The following is a 17,753-nucleotide window of genomic DNA, read 5'->3' on the forward strand; positions in this document are numbered from 1 at the left end:
AATGTAGCTGTATTCTCTCTCCCCCTCCCAATCATACCCACTCTTTTTTCAATGTGGGATACAAGGCCACTGCCAAAAACATATCCCGCACAATCAAACATCAGATGGTGACTCCTTTCCCACAGCTTGTGTGAGTGAAAACAGTGAAATTATACCCATGTTTTAGTAGCGAATCCCCTGGTGTTCGAGCGAGGCAGGCCCAGCACAGAGCTCTTGTTCTGCTGCTTTTTGTTCCTGGACTTGCACTGTTTTTAGCACTGGGCACCATTCAGCCTCCATTCAGCATTGTATGTCACTTCACATATGGTTCATCCGCTCCAAATGTGTGCATGTACCCAGAAAATGCAGCTTTTCATTATGTATTCTCTATGTAACAGAAAAGATTAAGATGTAAGCCCGGTGAATGCAGCAGGAATTAGTTGGACAGATGAATAAGGGAAAAATGAATCTGGAATGATGGCGGATTTAGTCTAATGATTGTGGGAGGGCGTTAAGAACTTGGTGGTAGGTTTCAGCCCTTTTAATCCGACATTCTGTGTGTATTTTGACAGCAGAAAACATTTCTTCAGAACTGCATCTAGAGGGATACAGTAAAAACATTTCAACCTGGTGCAGATGAAAGGCAGCAAGAGTGACTTTCAGAGAGTAGTACTTCACTTCTTTTATTTGTTTGTTTATCGGGATTTATATACATCTTAATCACTGGAAGCTCTAAGCTGTTTACACAAAATATTTAAAATATTTAAAATACCTATAAAATCAGGCATTCAAAATAGTGACCCTGAACATTTAAAAAATAAAATATATATGGTCAGAAGCAAACTAAGTTTCAGTCAAAGAAGACTTACTGAAATTAATAAAAATGACCAAGTTAGATCTATTAATTTCAATAGGTCTGCTCGGAGTAAAACTTAGTCGAATACCACCCATACATTATAAATAAAATTGTATCTTAAAATACATGTCAGATGTACATACGGACAGGCTTGCTTAAAAGAAAGTTTTAGCTACTTGAAGAAAACTGGCTTCTGTTATTGAAGACTTTCATTGCCACATTTAAGCCAACACCAACAGCACCCCAAAACAGAAGTTATTGTAAGTATAGAATGTCATTTAGATAACCCAGCAGAGACCTTATTTCTCATATAGGAAATTATTTGCAGAAATTACTGGTAGTGTGTTTTTTATTTAATATATTTGTTGTCTTACACCAAACCCCCAAGGCAACTTGCATCCAAAACAGCCATTACACCATGATATAAATATAAGAAATATAAAACACATCCCAGGCAAACTACTAAATATAATCACCACAATACCTCTAACCACTTTCCCCCAGTAGCATAAACACAATCAACATTAAAATTAATCAGAGTGAAAAATTCCCAGCAACAACAGTGACGCACATGCACACACACACCGCAAAAACACACACATTAAAAATCATTCAAAGGCCTGAGAAAAAAGAAACGTCTTTGATAGTCTTGAAAAGATTTTAACGTGGAGTCAAGAGACAAAAAAAGAAGTCTTTTTTTCAAGGGTATTTCTTGAAGAGTATTTGAACAGTCAACAGAAGACCCCTAGATCACCTAAATTTCATTGCACTTTTCAGTCCTGCACATTGTTCAGAAAATATTTCTTGGGTTCTTAGGTAAAGTATAGAGAAATTGGCCATGTGAAGCCAATGTAATGAAACCGAAGAACCTTCAAGCTGATTTCACTGTTATATATAAAAAAAACAAAGAAGAGAGGGAACCCTCCACCTTCAATTGGTGGGGGGTGGGAGATGGAGTTAAGCTTACTTCCTACAACACTTTTCACAGGGTGCTATTTTCCCCACCAATCCAGTTTTGATTGAAAATGAGTATTTGCATCACAATAGAGATATTTCAAAAGTATAAACACAAAGGACTGCAACTTCAGAGACTACTTGGTTAGCTGCGTTCAGTTTCTAGCACATCATCTCATAAGGGTCTTGGGAAAGGGACATTTAGTCCTTCCAGACCCCAGTCGGTAGTCTCTCAACTGCCACTGCAAACATTATATGCATTGGGCTTCTTTTGATGAGGGAGGTTTAATCACCTTGTGTATCCTTCAGTTGTCTGGGCACTATCTGTGGCTGTCATTTTAAATATTTTTGGACACACAAAAGAACAGGCTGTTTTAAATGCAGCATCTTATATTTAAGAACGTTGGTAAATTAAAGCAAAATGGAACAGTAAGTACATTCATTTGGAACTTGTCAGGAGGCAGAGGGGCTTAAATTCTAAGCAAACCCACACTAGATATTGCTACTTTTTTAAAAAAGGGAAGTGAAGAATAACAACAACAACAACAACAACAACAACAACTTATTATTTATTTCCCCGCTCATCTGGCTGGGCTTCCCCAGCCACTCTGGGCAGCTTCCCAAAAAATATTAAAATACTGTAATACATCAAACATTAAAAGCTTCCCTAAACAGGGCTGCCTTCAGATGTCTTCTAAAAGTCTGGTAGTTGTTGTTCTCTTTGACATCTGGTGGGAGGGCGTTCCACAGGGAGGGCGCCACTACCGAGAAGGCCCTCTGCCTGGTTCCCTGTAACTTGGCTTCTCACAGTGAGGGAACCACCAGAAGGCCCTCAGTGCTGGACCTCAGTGTCCAGGTAGAACGATGGGGTTGGAGACGCTCCTTCAAATATACTGGACCGAGGCCATTTAGGGTTTTAAAGGTCAGCACGAACACTTTGAATTGTGCTCGGAAACGTACTGGGAGCCAATGTAGGTCTTTCAAGGCCGGTGTTATATGGTCTTGGCGGCCGCTCCCAGTCACCAGTCTGGCTGCTGCGTTCTGGATTAGTTGTAGCTTCCGGGTCACCTTCAAAGGTAGCCCCATGTAGAGCGCATTGCAGTAGTCCAAGCAGGAGATAACCAGAGCATGCACCATTCTAGCGAGGCAGTCTGCAGGCAGATAGGGTCTCAGCCTGCGTACCAGATGGAGCTGGTAAACAGCTGCCCTGGACACAGATTTGACCTGTGCCTCCATGGACAGCTGTGAGTCCAAAATGACTCCCAGGCTGCGCACCTGGTCCTTCAGGGGCACAGTTAGCTATATGCACCCTAGACAATATTGGCTTCGATCCCACTAAAGCTAATCATGATCAAGGGGGCTTTATATCCAAAACCAACTGTTCCATACCAGTTTTCTTATTTGTGTGGTGGGAGATTGGCCCTTTAAGTTCCACACATTCCATTTTTTCCCCAGTGATGGTATTCGTTGCTATTCCACTACTTGATGTCCACACCAGTAAGCAGAGCTTGATGGAATGTATCCAGGCTTTTTTTTTTTTTTTTTTTTTTTTTGTCCCTTCCCTCAACCACTCCTCTCTCACCCTCCACAACCTTCTTCCATTCTGGGCATTCACACAGTTATTTCTGTACTTGAGCACATCACCTTTTGGAGGAAACAACAACAAGAAGAAGTAGTAGTAGTTTGCAGGAGTGCAGCGCTTAGTCATGTTTCAAAATGGGCAAAATGGAGACAGGTACAATATCAAGGAGAGCAATATCAAGTTTCTTTTAGTTTTTTCAAATATTTGTCATATTAATATTCAGAAATGGATCCGAACCAATGATAGAAAAAGCCTAAAATTAAGTATATTGGGTGGTATTCAACTATGTTTTATTCAGAGCAGACCCAATGAAATTAATGGACCTAACTTAGGAATGTTCATTAATTTAAATGGGTTTGTGCTGAGTAAAGCTTCATTGAATGATCCTCCCACAATTGGAATAATCTCAAGCTTCAGCTTCAGAAGTCATCAGTGCTGTTTTATCTATTATAAGAAAACCCTTGTCTTGTAGGAGTAGTAGTAGTAGTAATAATAATAATAATAATAATAATAATAATAATAATAATAATAAACCTGAGGTCTTGCACAAAAGCAACATTTTGCTATGTGTTCTGTTGTTTGATTTTACAGGGTTCGATTTGGCCCCCATAACATTAATAACAGAGCCAAGTATTCCTCCATTCAAAAAACCCACAGCAGCAGTGAAATTCCAAAATTTAGATGGGAGATCTTGAACAACATCCCTATTTTTTTTTAAAAAGCAACTCAGTACTGTGATTATGGTCTGCCAGGTAATCTCCCACATCTGCCGTGTGGAGATCTTGAAAAAACAGCTCCTTTGAAGCAGGTTGTTGAAATTTGGGTGTGCTTTCGGTCAGTCAGAGGAAACAGGTGTCTTGCATTTGGTATTGGGGTTGTGCTCAGATAAGGAGCAAATCGAATGAAGGCCATGCCAACAGAGCCCACCGACTGAAACACCACCACACATGTAGCAAAGTGCCTATAAAAAGTCAGTAATGATTTCATGTTCTGACTTTACAGCTCACATTTTATGTGAAAACTTACTCAGAATTCCTTAGTTCTCATGCTCTACTGCAGTCTTCACCAACTTCCATCAGCCTTGGCCCAGCATAGCTATCCTGGTTGGGTTGTTGAGAGTTGTGGTCCAAAATATCTAGAAGGCACCAGGTTGACCAGGCTAATGTGACTTAGCCTGTAAGTGAGCTTCAGGAAATGCAGCTGAAAAAGTCATATATTCACTTTCCTGCTTTCTTCTGCTTCCATCTCCCTCCCCTTCCTCAGTGTCAAATGTTGAACTAGAAGCTGCTCAAGGCAGGTATCTCCTGTGCTGGAGTCCTGCCGCTTCACATGGCCAGGAGGAGAAATTGCAGCTGCCAGTCAAGGCAGGGATCAGGTGCAACAGGGATTTAGTGGGGGTCCATCTAACCTATAAAGCAGGAGTGACTAACCCTCTATGGCCCACATGCCACAGATGTTTTAAAAGGATAATTGAGGGGAGGGTTTGAGAGGGGACACAAAATCCTTTTCACATCACAGAATCACAGCAGGGGACCGGTGGGATCAGACAGCAAATATATAAATACAATTTTTAAAAATTGAAATAGGAAAATCCTAATTGTTTTCCTACCATTTAGGTTAGATTACTGCAATGTATTATACGTGAGGCTGCCTCTGAAGACAGTTTGGAAACGTCAGCTGGTGCAGAATTGAGCAGCCAAGTTGCTTACCAGAGCAAGACAGGTTGAACAAGACACTATTCCTGGCCCAACTGCATGGGCTGCCAATTAGTTTCCAGGTCCAGTTCAAGGTGCTGGCTTTGAACTATAAAGCCGCAGGACTGCCTCTCCTCATATGAACTGATGATCATAATCTGAGGCCCTTCTTCATGTGCCTCATCAACGAGCGGTCCAGAGCGCAGCAAGGGCATAGCAGGGGGTGCTGGTCTTCACAGACTTTGTTTATCCAGGCTGTTCATATACGACACACCTTGAAATATATACTTGAAAGTGTGAATTTCGTGCTCTTTATTCAGCTCATAGTAGCAATGAATGAAACTTTCCCCAAAATGTCTAGCTATATGTACATTATTTACACAATGGGCCCCGTGTGATTGACTAATTCCGGGCTGCTCCTGTAGGCAAATCAGGTTGCAGATTCACTTCATCCAGGAGCCTGATTGGCTGCTCCTGCAGGCCAATCAGGTTGCTGTTTCACTTCCACCTGGAGCTGGATTGGGTGGCTCCTGCGAATCAATCAGACTTTTGCATTCTGGATCCTATTGTTCTAGGATTCAGCTCAGTACATAACACACCTTCATTTGGCTCCCTGGCTGGTGTGCTTCTGCTGCATTTTCTTGCACTTATTGCCATCATGAAGCAATCATATGTATCATCTTTCTAGCATATGTATTCAAAGCAGAAAACCAAATAATGTTGTGCTGTCATTTATAAATTTGCAAGCTACATGTTCTTTCCAAGCAGAGATTCATGTCCCTCTCTTTCTCCTACTTCATGAATCTACTTCATGAACTCTACTGCTTTCATAGGCTCTCAGTCTTCACCCCCAACAGAAGCATTACTCCTAACATCCTACAGAAACTAAGGTTAAGTACATATGTACATATATTTGAACAGCTGTCAAAAAAATGAGATTGAAAGCTCTTTGAAGCAGAGACCTTCGTTTTGCTTACATTACTTGGTAAAGTGTCCTATGCCATTAATGGACCTATATAAACAACATAAAAAAGCAGATATGAAGGCGAAGGAGAAGGAGAAGAAGGAGAAGGAGAAGGAGAAGGAGAAGATGAAGAAGAAGAAGTGGTGTTTTGGTAAAGTGAAAATAGGGAAAATGATATTGCAGAGCAGGCCTGAATTCTTTCCCTGTCCCAAAATCCTATGATCCAAAGTTGTAGATTTGATTAAAGGAACAAACTATGGGTTCTTCAGACAGCTTCATAAAAGTGTGCCAATATAGTATACTGAATATACTTCATGCAAACCTAAAGCAACAAACATGCCTCCATCAGGGACCTGCTTCACAGAGGGAGATACAAATCTTTTCATTAAGACAGCTAATCTGTGGCTCACTTCCCCCAATTCTTTTACTGCTTTCCCAACAGGAGTCCTGATTTAGTCTGAAATTCTAAATCTGGCAAATAAGCTCCTTTTCCTTCAGTGAATCTAATTGCATGCTAGAATCTAAACAAACATTGCAACATTACAATAAGCAGAAACAAAACAAAAATGGCGGCAACAGAAAGTATAGATCATAATTTGCCTGTAGCAACCAAAGAGGCATGCCCTGCCTTTTGTCAATGTGCATATTCAGGGTAATCATCACTGTATGGGCTTCTAAAGTCTCTTTCTCTTCTAAATACAGGGCTGGACCATGGAAAATCAAAAAACAAACTGCATTTGTAAGGGCAATAACTTTTTCCTAAGAGAAGACCGTGCCTTTAGCCTATTATCTCAGACTTACTTTTGGGTCTGTGCCTCTTCCAAGGTAACAGGCAGAGATGGATTACCCACATCACACAGATGGATCACCCACATTACCTTAAATCTTACAGAAGCAAAGAACCCCTAGAGGCACCTTCTCAGGACACTTGCAAAAAATAAATTTAAAAAATCATTTGTTTTCTCCAGGCAAGTTACCAGATGGTTTGAAATGAAAGTATGGTACATTATTTTATTTCTTTTTGAATTTGTTAAATTTGATTTTAAGATAGTACATTCCACACTTGGTATTTGCAAGGGGGGAATTCTTATGTTGAAATCTTTACGTTCAGCACTATTTCCATGACACCTTGCTAATTAGATGAAATGAGAGTAGAATTGCAAATCAGACTTGTGACACAGATTGTGGTTGAAAGCAACAATCTATTAATTATCATCTGATCAAACTGATATTGCCCAGGGACTACAAAGCTGAAGGGCAGCACATTGTGGCCTCTGTCATAGGCTGTGGGTCTAAGAACCACTTGGAGGCTGTTGCTCTGCCTCCCAGGAAGAACATGATGGCACTGAGGGAGACCATCCTGATACCATCCATCAGCCAAAAAAGGAACAGCTGCAGGGATCTTGTGACCCACCCTCTCTGCCAGAAATGACATTTATTAGAACCTTGTAACTTAGATCTAGTGCCTGTGTTTGCTGTTTTCTCCTCCCTCCCAATCCCCTTTTACTTTGGTTTCATGTATTTTAAATTGTAAACCAGATTTAGGGACGCATGACCGGTTCATTCACAGTGGGTGGAGAGCCTTGGGGGCACCACAACTCTTATTTAGAATGGAGTGTGGGAGACAGAAGGGGTGCTGAATGTTGGTGTTGCACAGGGCACTGCTGAAATTTGGGACGCCAAGATCTGCCAGTGCCTGAGGGCAGGAACCATCTTCTTGCTGATAATAATTCTAAGCCGCGCAGTGAGCTTTTTGCAGTATGGTAAAAAGACTTTAAACAAACAAATATTAATCAGAGACATGGTGTGTGAAAGGGTATTCTGTGCTGAAAGGAATCTCTTCACACTGTGTTCCTCCGCACAGGGTGCCAAGTGGGTGCAAAATTGAGAAGCTCCATAACTGAGAAGATCCATATGGGAGCACCAAATTTGGGGCTCACTCAAAGCGCCATATTACCAAAGATTAGCAAAGGCTGTCCCCAAATAATTTGGAATGAATGAATGAATGACTCCTTTTAGGCATCTTCAAGTATCACCTCTACTGGCATATAATTGCAGTCATTTTTTTGTTGGTTGGTTAATCAGTGATATCCCTAATATCAAGGCTATTAATTGGCTAGACCTCAACATATACACTAACTCCAGAACCGAGGGGGGCATACTTCAGTGTAATTCCCCAGAGTGGCTGGGGAAACTCAGCCAGATGGGCGGGGTATAAATAATAAATTATTATTATTATTTCAAACAAGAGATTTCTGTTGACCCACAATACCCTCTCCCTATACATGTACCGTATATATGGTAACAGAGTACCGTATTTTTCTGTGTATAACATGCCCCTGTGTATAAGACACATTGGGGGGGGGTTGCCCAGAGTTGTTGAGCTTTTTTAGGGGGGAATGCCGAAAATCGCTCACACACCGCACAGATGCTGACAATCGCATGCATCACCGGGGCTGTCCCAGTGCCGCAGCAGCAACCAGTTGCCAACAACCCTTGCCACAACCACCTGTCAGCTGCCCTATCACCGGTGAGAATCTCCAATAGCTCATCCCCCCTCAGCACTACTCGTATATAAGACGGAATCTCAATTCCTCTCTGTATCAGCTCCTGCCTCAGAGACGTACTGACGCTCTTGCTGCTACTCTCAAGTGGGCATCCCGCAAAGCTTTCCAAACATCTTTGGCTGACCCTTTGTCTTTCAGAAGAATTAATTTTTCAGGTTTGCAAGGGTTAACAAGTCTCTTGCGCTGGATCCCGTCCTCTTGCAAGCGGCTGAAGGGTCTGCTGGGGATGGCTCATCAACTGTATTCCAAACCCCCTCCTTCCTTCAAAATGCCTCCGCATAGACTGACCACGTCTGATAATTTCCCTGTGTCAGCTTGGGGAAAAGAACCCCTTCCTGCACTGGGTGATCCATCCCGGCTCTTAACTGCTCCTGGGAACTTGCAAGCAGTCATAAAATTAAGCTGCATATGCTACCGCCAGCTTTCCGGCTCTTGGCTTTCAGACTTCAGAAAAGCTGTTCGCCCCCCCACGTCTGGGCTTCAATCCAACATACCTCATCAGAGCCCAGCACAGTCTCTGCAAACAGCTCTGTCCAGAACAAAAACGTCGCTGCTCTGGGCCCATAACCAGATATTGGGAAATCAACACCACGGCTGGTGTGTTACTCCCTTTGAAGTTCCACTCGGGTGATTAATCTTCCTCCCGAGCCACTGGTGGGACAGATATCCATAAGCATCTGCACGCAGTATCAGCAGACAGTAAAAGTGAGGCTTGAGGCATGGATATGAAGCACTATGTTTATTATTTACAGGACAAAGGAAAACATGGCTCCTATTACTTTCTTCATCAGCAAGAGAAGAGAAAAGCAAAAGCAATATCACGGAAACAGCATATCTGAACTTCTGTTCCCATGACATTCAACACTGTGAAATGTAAACACACAGACATGTGACAACAACAATCACACATCTGCAGCACAGAGGAATGAAATTTCCAACACAATACACAGAAAAATATGGCAAGTTTTAGTTTAGTTGTAATTAAAACAATGGGATTTAATTGCCTTTGTTATAAAGTTTTTAAAGCACCATACCCTCTCCTGTTTAAAATGCTTCTTATTCAGTGGCGTAGCGTGGGGGGTGCCAGGGGGGCCGGCCGCACCGGGCGCAACATGGGCGGGGGGCGCGCTCGCACTAGCAGCTCTCTGCCCCTACTAAAATCCACAGGTTAGGGAGCCCGCGCTCGCTCGGCTTGGCGAGGAGGTCGCGGAAGGGGGAGAGCGAAGCCTTCTGCCGCAGGCAAAAAAAGGAGAGGAAGCCGGGCGGGCGGGCGGGCGCGCTGGCTGGCTGGCGTCTGGCTGCGCCTGCTGCTGCCGTTGCCGCTGCCGAGCAGGGAGTCTGGCGAGGGGGCGGGAAGAGACTTTTCCACCTCGCCTGGTCAAAAAGGAGAGCGGAGTCTCCTCAGCGCGCCCTCAGGCAGGGCAGGGCAAGGCAAGCAGAGCGAGGAGGAGAGAGATGGGAAGGGGGGGGGGAAGCAGCCAGGAAACGCTGCGGTGTGGAGGAGGAATCAATTAAGGAGAGAAAGCGAAAAGCCTTGGAGAAGGGGGAAAAAAGAAAGAAAAGAGGCCGCTCCAGGAGAGCGCGGGGGAAAGAGAAGCCTCGCTGTTGCTGCTTGGGAGAGTAAATTACTGTACTTGCCTTGCCCCGGGTTAGGGGGCGCAAATTAATTGCCTTGCCCCGGGTTAGGGGGCGCAAATTACTTGCCTTGCCCCGGGTGCTGATAACCCACGCTACGCCGCTGTTCTTATTGTACCAAATGGGAGGTCCTAAATGCTTTCAAGGCAGAGATAATTTTATATCAGCTGACATCCTGAACGGAGAGATTAATTTTTTTACTGTTTATTGGATAGACATGATTATTGTAAACTATGCTTTGATTAAAATAATAATGAAATTGTGTTACAATTTTATTTTCATAAATAAATAATTAAATAAGCTATACCTCACCCTGAGAGTCCCATGAATGGCTTGTCAACAGTCATAAATAAATACCCATTTATTTATTTTTTAAGAAAGTCCCCCACTCTGTATCCTTTCACGCCTCAAAAAGTGTAACTGAGCAAAATTACATTTCTGCAAACAGGCTTCAGGTGGCCGTCCCCTCCCTCGCCTAACTGGAGGTCACATTGTGTTGTAGACAGGAGGACAACAGCTGAAGAACTAGCCTGTTTTGGTCCTTATTTCCTCTGAGACCTCCCAAAATACAGTATGAAAACCTATATTCCCATATATACACACCACAACTTGTAACAGTATGCATGTATAAAACATGTTCTTATTACAAATTACTATAAACTTTTGGAACTGGTGTTTGGTTTTCTGGAGAATTTGTAAAAGGAAATGAGGATCCAACACTCTCCTGCAAAGGTATCTTTGTGCTTTGTTCCTCCTGCCAGGCTTAATTTGTGAATCAATTTTTCCATAAGTGCTATATGCCATACTCTCTTGTACCAAGCATTCATGTTCATACCTTTTAAATCCTACCAGTTATTTAACTCAGACAGTATTGTACCAATATTTTTCAAAATCCAGTATTAGGTACTGATTAAACACAGCCCAGTATCTGCCACAGAGAGCAAGAAAAAGTAGTTGTATCTATTGAATGGGCATGATGAGAAGCATGTTACATACTCCTGGATGCTTTAATGAAACTGTGTTACAGGGCATAGCACAGATAGACTGCTGATCATTCAGGTTTAGAGGCATTTAGTGCATGAGCATTTGTTGCTCCACGATCCTACTCTGTAATAGCCTGTTGATATTCGTGTCTTCCATTATTTTATTTTATTTTATTTTATTTTATTTTATTATTTTGACAAAGTAATAATCATAAATCCCAAACTTTCAGCACCTCTTGTGATGATTTGACCCCTTTCCATTTTAACAGTACAAATTCTACAAACACCTTCCATATCTCCTCAAAATCATTTCTCCTGCATATTCCCCATCTTACCTTAATGGGACACGTTAATTGATCATTAATAGTTATATCCCACACTCTTCCATTAATTTATTTAGACCTCTTCTTTGTAATCTTGGTGACTTGCATTCATGGAAAGCATATGTTAATAACCTGTAATTTGATAGCCTTTTATATGCATTTTGCTTCAGTGCATATGCTATTAGAATAACCAATCAGCAGCAGCCTATTAGTTAGGGTGTGCTGGGATCAATTTGGTCTCAAATGTTACGGGGTTCTTCTAAGAGATTTGTCTGTGTCCTACCAGGTGGTGACCAGTGAGCTAGAGCTCAAGTCTTCCTAGAGGTTATACCTTCTGCCCTGGAAGCTTTCCTTTGGGTCAGGTATAGTTGTTTTTTCCAGTAGTGAAAGACAATCTGTACCAGCTCAGGCATTTTTATCACACACACACACACACACACACACACACACACACACACACACACCCCTGCTGGAATGAAGCCTGTGGTAGGGCTCCTGTTGCCTATCAGTCCCAGTCAGCATCACCAGTGTTCATGAATGATGAGAATTGAAGTCCAGCAACATCTGGGTTGTATAAACCAACTTGGATGGTTGTCAAAGAGGATTGGCCAAATTCATGGAGGATGATGGCTACTAACCATGATGGTTATGCTCTGCCTCTACCTTCAGAACCAGTCATGCTCCTGAATACCAGTTACAGTGGTACCTTGGGTTACAGACACTTCAGGTTACAAACTCCGCTAACCCAGAAATAGTATCTCGGGTGAAGAACTTTGCTTCAGGATGAGAACAGAAATCGCACGACGGCGGTGCGGCAGGCCCCATTAGCTAAAGTGCTACCTCAGGTTAGGAATGGACCTCCAGAATGAATTAAGTTATTAACCCGAGGTATCACTGTACTGGAAACCATAGACGAGAATAGTGTTCTTGTGCACACGTCCTGCTTGAAGGTTTCCCACAGATATCTTGGTAGCCCCTGTGAGAACAGGATGTTGTACTAGATGGGCCATTGGTCTGATCCAGCATGCTCATGTTCTTATGGAGGACTGCTGGATATCCATGGCTGACCTAAGCCTTAGCATTGGAAACAGAACCACAACATGTTGAGCCATGGCACACATTAGACCTGAACATGTTCACCATTGAAGCTGCTACTATACTTTTCAGAGTATGGTGAATAAGAAGACTGCTAGCTATATTCCAGGTCGCTTTTGAAAGTCTACTACTGTAAATATAAAATCTATGCATTTCTGTCATTATTAGTTTCAGTCTGGAGAGACTGATCTTTATGGTGACATACTGGGGCGTCAATTGCTAACAACACAGCTCTGCATCCAGTATATAAAAGTGAAGGTCATGACCCTATAATGGTCAAGCAGCCTATTAGTTTAGCAACATGAGAATCAGTATCAGTTAGATGCTTGAATTTATTACATAGGAAGTTCCTAACTTGAAAATGAATTCTTTACCAGCTGTCAGACATCCTCCACCCTTTTTTTTTAAAGGTAATCTGCACTTGAGAAATGAGCTGCTTGCTCTTTAAATGCTGGTGTGACCTCTACCAAGAGAGTAGTCTGTGCACTGTGGTAAATGGTTCATACCTGTAGGTTCAAGGGTGCCAAAGATGCAATTCAAGTCAAAATTCAGTGATGGTTCCATTAAATTATGATTTGTCAGTCCTACAAGGACACCTTTGTCAAATTTGGGGACTGTCTTAAGAGGGAATGAACTTTCTCTTGGTTTTCCCTACAACTGTTAGTTTATGATATACTGTAATAATTTCTAGTTTCTCTCTCTTTTTTTTTTTAAATGACCCAAAATCTTGCTGCATTTAGTCCCCTGAGAATATTGGGTCGAGGTTTTTGATCCCTGTTGCTCATTGATTTGAGGGCTGATGTAGTGCAAGGGGTCCTTATTAGTGGCGTCTGTCACTGCTGTAATGTTTTTGTTATTTTTCCTCATTTGTTCGCTCTGACATCATGTCATTACAGAATGGTGCTGTTCAGGCCCTGCCTTGGCTGTTCGTTAGCGTGTGTTTAATGAGCAGCTTAATTGAGCTGTCTAGTAGGCCACCTGTCACCCTCCGGACTTATTAACATACTAATGGCCTGACATTGTATTCTCTGACAGGCAACAGGGTTTACTGATTTGATGTCTGGACATGGGGGTTTTATACTGGAATGAGAGAGGATATTGGGAAGGAGGTTTAAAAACACAAATTAACTCTTTGGTATCTCTGTATTTATGGCTGCCCGGGGGGAAAAAGTTCAACGCCGAGCTAGGAGAAGGGAAGCAGGTCTTGTCAGCAAAGTCCCGCTTCAGCCCTGCAATTTTGACGCATTTCTTCAGAAGGAAATATGCTTAGGGTACGAAGAGCAGGCTGTGCTTCTATTACAGTATTATGGTGGGTTGCTACTTCAAAGGGGGAACCTTCTAAAGCACAGAGGAAAGTTTTGTGACTAGTCTTTTCTCTACTGTGGCTAAACAAATGAAAGGCAAGAAATTTCCAGTTAAGGGATTTAAGTGCATGACATTGTCCCACTTGTTGAATCCAGATGAGGACATTCATAGTCAGCGAGCCTGGTGCCAAATTGTAAAGGTTCAAAGGAATGGCTTAAGTGCATGCAAGTTTAATCAAAATACTTGTTTTGTTTTTTGTTTTTGTTTTTCCCCCCCTAACAGCAAGAGGTAGACCTTCTGTCATAGGCAGATAACACCACCAGATGGAGTGGCTTAAAGTCCAAAGCTACAATAACTGCATACCATACACATTTACTTTACAAAAAGACACAGGGGCATGTGGTTTCCCGTCTTTTCTTTCCTCCCCCTCCCCTTCAAATCAGAGACTTGATGGGAGATCTTATTTTGCACAGAAGCTTTCTTAAAAGGCTGAGCCAACTTCAGCTAATGCTTTAAAAAAAAAACCTTTAAAAAAATCAGCATAAAGAAAACCAGTCACAAGGAGGACAAGAAACTTCTTGCAATCCCTGAGGCGCTTGCTGTGGCTGGCAGCCTAGTCAGCAAAGGGATCAGCCAACAGACTATACAAAAATAAGAGACCTATCAGCTGTAGCATTCCAGGGCTTGGTGTTTTGAGATGCACCTGCTAGGCACCTCATGTAGGTCTCTTCTCATGTGTCTCTCCAGAACTGGAATAAACAGTGATGCATTTACAGGAACAGTATTCAAGCCCAATGCCTAAAGCGAATCCAGTGTAAGGTAGAGGTTCATTCTTCGTAATTTTGAACTGATTTAGGAGAGATGGAAAACCTGTGGCTCTCCAGATGTTGTTGTCCTCCAGGTGACAACTAGTATAGCAAATGATCATGGATTATGGGCGTTGGAGTCCTACAACTTTTGAGGGGTGGGTTCAGAGGTTTCCCACCCTTGATGTATACAGAGTCAGACTATAACTCAGTATTTTCTACTGTGAGTGCCAGTGGTTCCCCAGGGTTTTAGGCAGGAGGCACTCCCAGCCCAACCTGAAGGCACCAGGGATTGAACCTAGGACCACATGCTCCTGCAAAGCATCTGTTCTACCCCCAAGAACCAAACTAAATGTGACATCAGTCATGTGGGTTGATCTTGAATACATAAGATTATTTCATCACCACGGAACCCCCAATCCAGATTGGGACCTTGGCACAGGGGAGCTTTTAAGGTTACTAGATTTTTTTGAATGAATCCGGGGACACTTTTCAACTTCCTACTAAATACATGGATTTTGTCAGAGGACTGACAAAACGGGGATGTCTGGTGACCTTACTTTAGCCCATTGCCACTACTATAAACTTCACTACCTATAGTATATTTCATTGGTTGCCACTTTGGGGAGTCAAGGAAACACAATGTTATGATCTCACCAATCTTCTTGCATTACTAGGCATTATTAAGAAAAAAAAGGGTGGAGATGTGTCATCTAACTGACGACTGCTGGTTCTTGATTTAACCCAACTTGGTTTGTTTTCAGGGGTGTACTGAATCAGGACTTGGGCACAAGGTTAAGCACTGTTTAAGCAATCAAAATCTATTGGGACCGTCAAATCAATATGGTTTCATGGGGAGGCCATATGAACAGGCTTTGAATCAGCAACATCAATTAACATCTATTTGAATATGTAACTCAGATGTCCAGGTTTTCTATTGGTTAATGTATAACAGGTAGATATGATCAGAGAGTGGCCTTTTTAGCTTAGATGAGATCAAAACATGGATAAGAATACAGAAACACATTTTATTGACTGGGAAGTGTACAGATTTCTGAGCACAATTCCTCCCACAGAATCCAATTTAGTTTGGTTTTGTATGACAAATGCACACTTACTGTTGCAGGGAACTTAGATACCATCAGCCAGGAAAGCCATTTTGTTGTCAGCATATCACATTTCCCAGCACCAAAAGTGTGATTTTTAATTGCTGGGGGGAAAGAGTTTCTCACAGGGAGTCCATATCATATATTTAAAGCACACCCAATGCACATTTAAAGCACCTGTCTTCTCCACAAAGAATCCTGGGAACTGTAGTTTCCCCCTCACAAAGTTACAGTTCACAGCACCATAGGGGGACTTATGTACTTTAAATGCCGTCCGCCATTTAAATATGTGCTTTAAATATGTAGTGTGAATCTGTAGAATGCAGAAGCAGGTGCCTTTTGTCAGTGCTTCTCCATAGCATTGCAGAGATCAATAGCAGAGCATCTGCTTTGCATGCAGATAGTCCCAGGTTGTATTCCAGGTTTCTCCAGGTAGGGCTGGAAGTTTCCCCAATCATAAATCCCATAGAGCTGGTGATGGTCAGTGTAGACAATACTGAGCTAGGTGGACCAATTCAGTATGAGACAGTTTCCTATACACATGAAGGGATGAGAAAATCCCCTGTTCCGTACACCTATGAAATATAAGTGGTCAATCCAGATACACCTGAGTGGAGCCTTGAGAGGCTGGTGGCAAGTGGAGGAGCAGGAGACAAAGAAGAGGAGACAATAGATGTGACAAACTCACAACATGGGACACTTCATTGTTTTTGCTTGAACAGACGAACTCAACTTTCTCTTGGGGTTCTGTGTAACTATTATAAGTAAGTCTTCTTAAACTGTAAAATAGCCTGAGCAATGGGAATATGCCTTGTGGTACCTGACCCTGCATATTTATCCAAGCGGTACTGTATTCTGCTTGTTGCATCCCATGCAAAGCAGAAATTCCTTCACTTTTCATGGTAATATCTGGCTTTTAAGAACATTAAACACAAATGAAGGGATTGGATAGCCTTGGAAAGCCACCGAGTCCGAGCTCTGCAGTAACACAAGATTCTCCACACCAAGTATTCTTAAGTGATTAAGTGAGTAGTGATCATAGACTTCCAAGCAAATGTGTTTAGAACTGTAGTGGTCTGTTTTATTGTCACACAATATCTGCCACTTGTAAATTATTATTCTGAACAGAGGGAACAGCCTGTGGGTTCTGTAACCAATTAGGTTTCCCCACTCCACTAACTAAGGTAAAAAAAACACATGAGTTTCCCTCTTATCCCCTATCTCTTATTACCAATTTTCCTTCACCACTTTCCCATTTTTGCTGTACAAGGATCTGTTAAAGGTCTCCTCTGTAAGCTTAAGTCTGTGTTGCAAGTTGATGTGGCACCATACCAAGTAGGAGGTGTTGGCTCGTATGCAGGATTTCAAAGCAGTTTTTGTAGTAAGTTACAATGCTTATCAGGGAATAGTCCATGGGAACATATGGCCCCTTCTGATTAAAATGCATAACTTGGAGTGTGGAAATGAATGCATAATGACAGTACTTACACATAGCCTCTTGCATAAGTAGCTGGGGTGCAGTAGTGTAGTTCAGCATTTTCATGAAAGTACCAAGGATTTCATACAGGAAAAGAGTATTTAATGGTATTATTGTTATTACTGTTGTTGTTGTTGTTGTTGTTGTTGTTGTTGTTGTTGTTGTTGTTGTTGTTGTTGTTGTTGTTGTTGTTATTTACACACCTTTCACCCTAAGGTATATAAGCTTACAAGCTACAATAATTAAAAACAGTTTAAAACAAGTCACAGTTTAAAACAAGTTTAAAACAAGTCACAAACACAGAAAGAAGGTGGATTTCAAGTGTTGAAGGCCAGCATAAAGACATGTGTCTTCAAGCATTTGCTGAAATATGTATAATTAAGGTGCCAGGCACACCTCTATGGGTGCCGCCGCACGGTTACTGTTC

Source organism: Podarcis bocagei (genome assembly GCF_964188305.1).
Source record: "Podarcis bocagei genome assembly, chromosome: 6".
Taxonomy (NCBI): domain Eukaryota; kingdom Metazoa; phylum Chordata; class Lepidosauria; order Squamata; family Lacertidae; genus Podarcis; species Podarcis bocagei.